Consider the following 11,606-nt stretch of genomic DNA (forward strand, 5'->3'; position numbering starts at 1 on the left):
TAGCGAGGAACTGCCTAAAGATAGTAAGCTACAGTACCTAGTAACAGTAGAAAGACTGATTGCTGAGATAACCAAGCCCATGATAGTACTCAGTGCTACAGAATAAAGACCTGAGTAGATAAGAGAAGCCGAGTTGGCTATTTAACCATAGTTTGACTCTGTAAACTGATAAAGAATTCAATATAAATATCGACCTGAAGATATAAACTCATTCTGTATGCATTCACTCAACAGAATAAATAAGAGTATGCTGAAGGACGAGATTATGAGAAAGGGGTTGATGCTTGTTTAAATCCCGACTTACAAATGCTGTGCGAAAATGAAACAATACATGGAATTACCAACTTTAAACTTACGCTATCTTTCCAAGAACGTCTGTATAGTAAACATTAACAGATAACAGTGACGGAAAGCAAAGTGTTCTTTTTACATGAATAATGATATACAGCAAACCCTAGCTTCAGGGGGTGGAAACGATATCTACCTTAGGCTACAAATCGAGCTATGAAACACCATACCGAAATAAGAATAAACCTGAATTAGATAACAAGTATTGATACAGGCGAGTGACCGCCGTAAAACTGTAGGCAGCACGTGGGCAAGTCTGTACGCAAGAGGATAGTCAATACATTCACGAGACGAATGCAAGACTACCCTCGTCGCTGCACAATATTATACAAGAACGAGAGCTGTGTCGTGGAAATCATTCGGTGAAGAAACTCATCGTTTCCATAACATTGAAACCCTGAAGTAAAAGATTGCCATAACTGTAATGCGATTGAACAATAGAAAACGGCAGCATAGTATACTGAAGATCAATTTGAACTTAAAAACTCTTTGGCATAGAAATGTTATATTCTCAGATATTAACAGAATTAGAATTAGCGACGGAGAATGCATTAAATCACAAAGGTAAACGGAGTAACCCTGGTACATAACCATTGCGGTATCTATGTATGCTACCAAACAAAACAGAAGTAATAGCTGCAAACCCGGTATATTAACTGTGCATATATAAACCAGAACCAAGGATGAATGTCCATTAACCGGTGACGGCACTTACATATACAGATAAGGGAGAAAAGAAAACATTATGAACGCAGATGGTAAACCATTGACCATATAGAAATCCAGGCCGAGCCAAAACAGTAACAGTCCGAACAAGACAAATATTGCAGTGATTTATATAACAATGCAAACTTTACATAACTGCCGAAAGCAGAGGACTTTTCTAGACCAGGTAATGCTAAGAGAAGCAAAGTCCTTAGCCAAGTCCAATAGAAAATAGAAACTAAGGCCCCGAGGCCATAACCTAGGCGCAGCTGGACAGGCCGCCAAAGTAAGGCCGCCAAGCATAAATTGCATAAGGGTTTGGTCCGGTATTTAACCTGAGACAACAGGTAAAGGACAGGCCATCTCAGCTGTAAAGCAAACCCTCAAATGCAATCAAATACAGTTAACAGAAAACGTAATGAAAACCGACTTACCTGGAACTGACATAGTAGCTAAACCCTCCGGCATTTGGTGCGAGCGAGCTATGGCCAGCATCAAAACCCTTCGAAAACTGTCAAGCCAACCCTGAGAAATGGTTAGAGTATATATAGCATAAACGGGAAATAATGAATCATAAACCAGCTGTGAGAATGGTGTAGAGGAGCGCAGCCAAACCTGAGTGAGGCAGAGGAGCGATGAACCAGAAGAGTGCAAAGAGCCCGAGAACTTGCAGATCGAACCATCGAAGGAGCTCGGTTCTGAGAAGTGAGCAAATGAACCAAAGTCGAATCCAACTAAACTTTTATATGCAGGGTCAAACCCTAAGTGAGGATGAACCGTCTGATTAAGGTAAGTAATCTCCATCGTTGATTTAGGCGGGAGGCCGAGCGTGAACCCCGGAGCTAGTCAACTCTCTCAGATCACATGGCCAGCACGTGAAGAAGGGCCACATGGCTACGGAGGTTGGTGAGCTGGCGTACTCACTCTGCCATTTGGCAGCAGACATTCAAACGGATATAACAATCAACATACATATGTCATGTCACATAATTAATCGATGGTCAATGCAATAAGGGTTAAGTAGATACGTGGTGTTATATATGTATAACCAAAGGTTCTAGTATCTAAAATCTTAAGACAGCCACATTATGTGTTAGGCTATATGTGTTTAGGGTAGTAGGTGAGTAACGTTGGATAAAAGTTGGTGATATTGAGTTCCAACTGTAAAGGTATATATATATAAAAAAATTATTTACTGTATTCTTTGGATTTTAGAAAAAGATCGTGACAATGTGGTATCAGAGCAGAGGTTCCAAAACTGTGGCCTCTGGAACAGCAATGGAAACAGAAAGAGAAATTATCTTACACATATATATAGTACAATGCAATTAATTATCTTTCTTGTGTACAACCAGGAGAATATCGAGACACTCACCCGCTGACAGTTATATAGTGAGATGGAGGAAATGCCGGGAGCTGGCGGCATCCCACCAGAAAATGCAGGACTGTGGGTTCAGCTTGGTGCTGAGACACGCAGTACCAATCAGGCGATACTACAAACAGTTCAGGAACTGAAGGGTGAGATGGCACGCTTGCGAGAGGACAATGCACGATTAACCATGGAACAAGAAAGAATACTAAAAAGCCTGTCAGATAAACAAAATCCACCCTTACCCAGCCCTAGTGCAGAACAACAAAGGGGCACTGAGGAGCGGAATTATGCTCCTGAGCTTTCAGAAGAGCAAGAAGACCATTCTGACAATGTGCAAGAGCAGCAGACTTCCAAGAGACAGAAAACAGAATTACAGGGAGAATTTCGAAAAATCAAACCCCCACTTTTCGATGGAGAGCAGGAGGAAGCAGCAGAAGCCTGGCTGATTAATATTAATAAATATTTTCAACTGTATGAATATGATCAAAATCTGAAGGCACGGTTGGCTATTTTCCAGTTGCAGGGCAAAGCCACCTTGTGGTGGGAAGAGATTAAAATTGTGAAGGGAGTAAGTGAGCAAAGCATAACCTGGGAAAAGTTTCAGAAATATTTTAAGGAGAGGTATTTAACTGAGCGCTTTTATGATGAGAAGGCGCGAGAATTTCACGATTTACGACTAGGACAGCAATCCATGGACGAATTCATAAATCGTTTTACTTCTCTACTGCGTTATGTGCCCTACATAAAAGAGGAGAAGGCCAAGGTGCAGAGGTTTGTGAGTAGTTTACCAGCTTATATAAGGGAACGAATTGAGTTTGACAACCCCCGAACTATGGATGAGGCAATTCGGAAGGCTAGAATTTGCTACCAGCAGAACAAACAAAAGGGAGAAATTCCAAGCAGGAAATGGAATGAAAGAAAAGGTAGCAGAAATGCTGGAAACAACAAAGGCAGCCGCGGAAATGGTGGTAAAGGAGCTGGAAAAGGGCAGTTTAACAGAAGCACAAACAAGGGTACTTTCCGGCCTAAGCCAAACGAGAGCAGGATTAGTGAACTCCCTGCTAAATCGGAGGTTGAAGGAACCAGACCTCCAGTTCAATGCTGGGTATGTGAAGGACCGCACTATGCTAGGAACTGTCCACAGCGTAAAAGAACTGATCAAATATCTCAAGTCCATGAAGCTTCAACTGTAGGGGATGTGGCGCGCAGCGTACCAAGGATCAATGCAGCATTAGAGGACCGACAGGCAGAATATCAACCTTCCATGGTGGAGTTCGAAGGTAAGATTTCAAACCTTGCTGTAGCTGTACTTATTGATCCAGGAGCTACTTTAAGTTATGTTAGTCCAAAAGTAGTGGAACACTGTAAGTTACCATCAGAAAAGTTCAAAAACCCATGGCTAGTCCAGTTAGCTACGGGAGCCAAAAGGCGGGTTCTAGCGAAAGTTAATAACTGTTCTTTCAGTATAGCTGGACAGCCTGTAACAGCAGACCTGAATGTACTTCCATTGGGCTCCTATGACATTCTTATTGGCATGGATTGGCTGGAAAAACACTGGTCATTGGTGAACTGCAAAACCAAGGCCATATACTACAAAGATGATTTGGGACAGCAGCAGGAATTACAGGGAATTAAACATCCTGTTCAGATCCGGCCTATCACTGCAACTCAGTTAGCCAAATGTATAAGGAAGAAATGCCAGATTTACGCCATACAGGTTGGTTATGCGAATCAGAAAGATAAGATGTCTGCATTAAACGACATACCAGTGGTGCAGGAATTTACAGATGTCTTTCCTGAAGAGATACCGGGTCTGCCTCCAAGAAGAGACATAGATTTCACTATAGAGTTAATACCAGGGGCAGCCCCAGTATCGAGGGCACCATACCGGATGAGCATACCAGAGTTAACGGAATTGAAGATGCAGCTCCAGGAACTGCTGGATAAACAGTACATTCGACCCAGTGTGTCACCCTGGGGAGCTCCAGTATTGTTCGTGAAGAAGAAGGATGGGACCCTTCGCATGTGCATAGATTACCGACAGCTGAATAAGCTCACGGTCAAAAACAAGTACCCTCTACCCAGAATAGATGAACTTTTTGATCAGGTGAAAGGAGCAAAGGTGTTCTCCAAAATTGATCTGCGATCTGGTTATCATCAGATCAGGATCAAGGATGAGGACATTGCCAAAACTGCTTTCCGAACACGCTATGGGCACTACGAATTTGTAGTGCTACCTTTTGGTTTAACCAATGCACCTGCTACTTTTATGTGCATGATGAATAGCGTGTTTCACCAGTTTTTGGACAAGTTTGTACTGATATTCATCGATGACATATTGATATATTCTCGTTCCCAGCAGGAACATGAGGAGCACCTTAGATTGGTGTTGCAAACTCTTCGAGAGCATCAGCTATATGCTAAATTTAGCAAATGCGATTTCTTTAAAGAGGAAATTCAGTATTTGGGTCATGTGATTACAAATGAGGGAATTGCGGTTGACCCCGAGAAGATAAAATCTATTATGGAATGGCCTATACCCAAGGATGTTGCGGACATCAGGTCCTTCATGGGGTTAGCTGGCTATTACAGGAGATTTGTGGAAGGCTTTTCAAGAATAGCCTACCCTATTACCTCATTGCAAAAGAAAGGAAGGGCATTCAAGTGGACAGCAGAGTGTCAGCAGAGTTTTGACCGCTTGAAACACCTACTCACCACCGCACCCATTTTGAGAATCGCGGATCCTAATAAGGATTACGTGGTGTGCACCGATGCAAGCAAAGAGGGCGTGGGAGGAGTATTAATGCAGGAAGGAAAGGTAATAGCATATGAATCAAGGAAATTAAAAGAACATGAGCAGAGATACTCTGCTTACGATTTAGAATTAACTGCTGTAATTCATGCACTTAAGATGTGGCGACATTACCTTCTCGGAAAGAAATTTCTGCTGTTAACCGATCATCATAGTTTGACGCATTATTTCAGTCAACCCACTTTGAACGCGAGACAAGGCCGTTGGGCAGATTTTCTAAGTGGGTTTGACTTTGAAATAAAGCATTTAAAGGGCAAAGAAAATCGGGTGGCAGATGCCTTAAGTCGAAAAGTTCATTGCTTATGTGAACTTTCAGCCAGCCGGTGGCGGAGTTCGCTGGTTGAACAAATAAAAACAGCAGCAAACGACGACTCAGAATATCAGCATTTGAAACAGCAGGTACAGCAATCTGATCATGGAAAGTTACAGCAAGGGTACACATTGGATAATACTGGATTGCTGTATTTCAATAAGAAAATGTATGTACCTGACTCCGGTGACCTTAAGAAACTGATTCTAGATGAATTCCACATCAGCCATTATGCCGGTCATCCAGGGTACCAAAAGATGGTTACGGCACTCAAGAAAGAGTATTACTGGCCAGGGATGAAGAGGCAAGTGGTGGAATATTTGGCAAAGTGTTTGGAATGCCAGCAAATTAAGGCTGAACATCAACACCCAGCGGGGCTGTTACAGCCTTTGCCTATTCCGGAATGGAAATGGGAAACCATTTCCATGGATTTTATAACCGGGTTACCACGGACAAAGAAGGGTAATGATTCTATTATGGTCGTAGTTGATAAACTAAGTAAAGCAGCACACTTTATACCCGTGCAGTCTACTTACAAGGCGGTACAAATTGCGCATCTCTTTATGCAGAATGTGTTCCGCTTGCATGGAATGCCAAAGGTAATCATATCGGACCGTGATGTGAAGTTCACTTCCACTTTTTGGAAAACATTGTTTGCCGAGTTGGGCACCCAGCTGAATTTTAGTACAGCTTACCACCCACAAACCGATGGTCAAACGGAGCGAGTTAATCAGGTATTGGAAGATATGTTGAGGGCAAATGTGATGCTCAAGCCTAGTCAGTGGGAGGAGTATTTGCATCTGGTTGAATTTGCCTATAATAATGGGTATCATACCTCCACCCAGTTAAGTCCCTTTGAGGTCTTGTATGGGCGGAAGTGCCGCACACCCTCAAGTTGGAGTGGGCTAGAGGATAAACTGAGTTTGGGTCCGGAAATGTTAAAAGACATGGAAGATATGGTGAAGAGAGTGCGAGCAAATTTAAAGGCTGCACAAGACAGACAGAAAAGTTTCGCAGACAGGAAAAGAAGATTTGCAGAATACAAAGTGGGTGACCATGTGTTTGTAAGGATTCAAACCAGAAGGAGCACACTGCAGTGGAGCGGGTGCGCCAAACTGGCTCCCCGATACTTTGGACCGTTTCAGATTCTAGCTAGAGTGGGGCCGGTGGCCTACCAACTTGCTTTACCCAGTCACATTAAGATTCACAATGTGTTTCATGTTTCTGTCCTAAAGAAATATGTGTATGATCCTAGACATGTTATTCAATGGCAAGATGTACGGGTAAGATTTGATCCGATTGGTTTGATTATACAACTATACTTAATAGGGAATTGATTAAGTGCTGGTTGTTTGCAGGTCGAACCGGAAGGCGGGGTCCTAGTCGAACCACAGAGCATTCTCGACCGGAGAGAAGTGCGGCTGCGGAAACGGGCTATTACCCAAATTAAGGTGCTGTGGCAGCATTATGGCCCTGAGGAGGCTACGTGGGAGGACGAGGAACTTTTCAGAAAAGCCTACCCAAATTTATTTAATGAGAATGGACATCGGGACGATGTCCAATCCCAGGGGGGGAAGATGTAATAACCTCGGTAACTTGTAATTTCCGGTAATTGCTGTGGTAAAAACATTATGGTGACAACTTGTTTATTAAAAGACATTATTATTTTGTTAAAAGAAAATATAATGAACTATTTTGCACATGTGTTGAATGAAATGCTGGCAGCCTCCAAAAGGAGGCTTTTCTATTAAAAGAAATTAATCAGTTATGGAACTGAAAAGAAAGACAACTGCCTCTCACCCTGAAGAGGGTTTGGAAGGGAAAACCTCTGGGCTGTTTGGGAACAGGCAGAGGAGAGATTCCAAAAAGAGAGTTGCAGAGTGAAAGAAGGGGGTTAAGTCTGGTTGTGATCAGATGACCCAGCACCGTGGTGCATAAGTCTTGTTGAGGGCTGCAGGCCTGCAAGACGGCTCGGGGGGAGAATCCAGTGCAGTGGATCTCAAGGTTGGGAGGTTAAGAGCAAAAACTCTACAGGTGACTACTGAAAGTAAGAACTTCAGTGACAGAATACCAGGTACGCTTCTAACACTAGTTAGGGAAAGCTCAGGTATTGAAAGTACTCAGTTGTATCTTTTCTTTTAAAAGTTGTTGTGGTAGGATAAATAGAATAAGATTACTGTTTACTAGAAGAGATGGGATGGGAAATGTGACAGTGTCACCTGGGTGGAATACATTCACCAAGCTTACACAGTTAATCTGTGTATAGATAGTAATAGCGAGGAACTGCCTAAAGATAGTAAGCTACAGTACCTAGTAACAGTAGAAAGACTGATTGCTGAGATAACCAAGCCCATGATAGTACTCAGTGCTACAGAATAAAGACCTGAGTAGATAAGAGAAGCCGAGTTGGCTATTTAACCATAGTTTGACTCTGTAAACTGATAAAGAATTCAATATAAATATCGACCTGAAGATATAAACTCATTCTGTATGCATTCACTCAACAGAATAAATAAGAGTATGCTGAAGGACGAGATTATGAGAAAGGGGTTGATGCATGTTTAAATCCTGACTTACAAATGCTGTGCGAAAATGAAACAATACATGGAATTACCAACTTTAAACTTACGCTATCTTTCCAAGAACGTCTGTATAGTAAACATTAACAGATAACAGTGACGGAAAGCAAAGTGTTCTTTTTACATGAATAATGATATACAGCAAACCCTAGCTTCAGGGGGTGGAAACGATATCTACCTTAGGCTACAAATCGAGCTATGAAACACCATACCGAAATAAGAATAAACCTGAATTAGATAACAAGTATTGATACAGGCGAGTGACCGCCGTAAAACTGTAGGCAGCACGTGGGCAAGTCTGTACGCAAGAGGATAGTCAATACATTCACGAGACGAATGCAAGACTACCCTCGTCGCTGCACAATATTATACAAGAACGAGAGCTGTGTCGTGGAAATCATTCGGTGAAGAAACTCATCGTTTCCATAACATTGAAACCCTGAAGTAAAAGATTGCCATAACTGTAATGCGATTGAACAATAGAAAACGGCAGCATAGTATACTGAAGATCAATTTGAACTTAAAAACTCTTTGGCATAGAAATGTTATATTCTCAGATATTAACAGAATTAGAATTAGCGACGGAGAATGCATTAAATCACAAAGGTAAACGGAGTAACCCTGGTACATAACCATTGCGGTATCTATGTATGCTACCAAACAAAACAGAAGTAATAGCTGCAAACCCGGTATATTAACTGTGCATATATAAACCAGAACCAAGGATGAATGTCCATTAACCGGTGACGGCACTTACATATACAGATAAGGGAGAAAAGAAAACATTATGAACGCAGATGGTAAACCATTGACCATATAGAAATCCAGGCCGAGCCAAAACAGTAACAGTCCGAACAAGACAAATATTGCAGTGATTTATATAACAATGCAAACTTTACATAACTGCCGAAAGCAGAGGACTTTTCTAGACCAGGTAATGCTAAGAGAAGCAGAGTCCTTAGCCAAGTCCAATAGAAAATAGAAACTAAGGCCCCGAGGCCATAACCTAGGCGCAGCTGGACAGGCCGCCAAAGTAAGGCCGCCAAGCATAAATTGCATAAGGGTTTGGTCCGGTATTTAACCTGAGACAACAGGTAAAGGACAGGCCATCTCAGCTGTAAAGCAAACCCTCAAATGCAATCAAATACAGTTAACAGAAAACGTAATGAAAACCGACTTACCTGGAACTGACATAGTAGCTAAACCCTCCGGCATTTGGTGCGAGCGAGCTATGGCCAGCATCAGAACCCTTCGAAAACTGTCAAGCCAACCCTGAGAAATGGTTAGAGTATATATAGCATAAACGGGAAATAATGAATCATAAACCAGCTGTGAGAATGGTGTAGAGGAGCGCAGCCAAACCTGAGTGAGGCAGAGGAGCGATGAACCAGAAGAGTGCAAAGAGCCCGAGAACTTGCAGATCGAACCATCGAAGGAGCTCGGTTCTGAGAAGTGAGCAAATGAACCAAAGTCGAATCCAACTAAACTTTTATATGCAGGGTCAAACCCTAAGTGAGGATGAACCGTCCGATTAAGGTAAGTAATCTCCATCGTTGATTTAGGCGGGAGGCCGAGCGTGAACCCCGGAGCTAGTCAACTCTCTCAGATCACATGGCCAGCACGTGAAGAAGGGCCACATGGCTACGGAGGTTGGTGAGCTGGCGTACTCACTCTGCCATTTGGCAGCAGACATTCAAACGGATATAACAATCAACATACATATGTCATGTCACATAATTAATCGATGGTCAATGCAATAAGGGTTAAGTAGATACGTGGTGTTATATATGTATAACCAAAGGTTCTAGTATCTAAAATCTTAAGACAGCCACATTATGTGTTAGGCTATATGTGTTTAGGGTAGTAGGTGAGTAACGTTGGATAAAAGTTGGTGATATTGAGTTCCAACTGTAAAGGTATATATATATAAAAAAATTTATTTACTGTATTCTTTGGATTTTAGAAAAAGATCGTGACAAGACGCCTCTATATGCCCCTTCACACATGAATAGGATTTTGATGGGGATGTTTTAGAGTATGCTTGAGGATCCAAGTTACAGTGGAAATTATAGATAGAAGCCATCTTTGTTGTATGCTATTTAAGACCCCTATTAGGGTCTTAACAAAATGAAAGCCATCATCTTAATTGAAAGAAAGGGGTTGATTTAGCACATTCACATGTGAATATGGATAAAGATAATTTTTTGAAGTTGAAGAAAATAGTAGTGAAATGTATGGCCATTAATTATATGGGTTGGTGATTGGTGTGTAGATGAGAACCTTATCGAAGTATAAGAAGATTATTTTTTAAAAACTATAAAGTCTTGTCCCATAGTTGCATACATAGCTAGAATAATAGGGATTAGAAAAGCACACTATATCTATTAGTTATTTCCAACTTGACAGATCTATTAAAACTATGTGTAGTATATATTTTATTATTATATAAAAATATAGAATATAATTATATTATTATTATTAATTTACAAAAGAGACATATAAAATAAAATATAATTATATTCTATTATTAATTTATATATATATATATATATATATAAGTTATTATAATAGGAGGTTCTCCCTATTCTCTGTAACATGAATATAAATTTGATATGCAACTATGGTCAGTGACTAAGAAAACTGAAATTAGAATTGGTTTTAATGTTATGAAAGATACCTTTCTTTTCTCATATTGGATGGATTTGATATTGCAAAACTGATTCTTCGACCTCACTTGATCATTGAAGTGTTCCCAAATTTGGATTGAGTGCATCCTAAACCCCAAACCATATACCCTTGGAGGTGAGGTTGAATCTATGGCATAGAAAGAAAAAATAGAAGGGAACCTATATTGATAAGCAAAAATTATAGATATTTTCATGCCAAAGATCAAAGTCCTCAAAAAATTAGTTGCAAATCTCAATAATTATACATAAACACATGTGCCAATTTTTTTTACAGATATTCTCTGTATTCTTTAATTATAAAGAAGTCAGTCGGCCCCAGCAAGATACTTTAGTTCTTTAAAATAAGCCTTTAAACGACCAAGAAGCTGAAGTACTTAAAATCTTAGAGCTTGAAGGTTAAATCTATGTGTTGACTCAAAACCTAATGACTCGTAAAGATGTAAAAAAGCGATAATTGCATCAGAGCATATGTGTAAATTTAACCATGGACAATTTTTCGTTGACGAGTGCGGTGTGATGATTTGATTTCATGAATTTGATCCTGCAGATAGCATCCACGGAGAGTAATTATAAAGAACGGAAGTCAGTCGACGCCGGAAGGGTCATTTCTTTCATTTGATTTCATGACTTTGATCCTGCAGATAGCCAGAAAGGTCCCTCCAGGCTCGCAACTACATTCGCCGCGCTGAGATAGACACAAGTGTGGCTCACAGTACTAGCAGGCAAAATCCGCCCAACACGTGCGCCAAATAGGTAACAAGTTCGAAAGTAGAAATTGTACGCAGGAGATAAT

At 40.9% G+C, this 11,606-nt stretch overlaps 1 long non-coding RNA gene across 1 annotated transcript; it reads right to left on the reverse strand.

Annotated features, from left to right (window-relative positions):
* Positions 1-8,785: 8,785 nt before the first annotated feature.
* On the reverse strand, positions 8,786-9,601 carry LOC149264635 (uncharacterized). The gene is made up of 3 exons (XR_016250140.1): positions 9,489-9,601; positions 9,308-9,384; positions 8,786-9,208 (listed from the first exon to the last, which is right to left on the reverse strand). It is a non-coding gene; the product is annotated as an uncharacterized LOC149264635 (long non-coding RNA).
* Positions 9,602-11,606: the final 2,005 nt, after the last annotated feature.

This window comes from Pinus tabuliformis, chromosome 6 (assembly GCF_031772625.1).
Source record: "Pinus tabuliformis cultivar Carrire ecotype Pingquan chromosome 6, CPIR1, whole genome shotgun sequence".
In the NCBI taxonomy this organism is placed as follows: Eukaryota; Viridiplantae; Streptophyta; class Pinopsida; order Pinales; family Pinaceae; genus Pinus; species Pinus tabuliformis.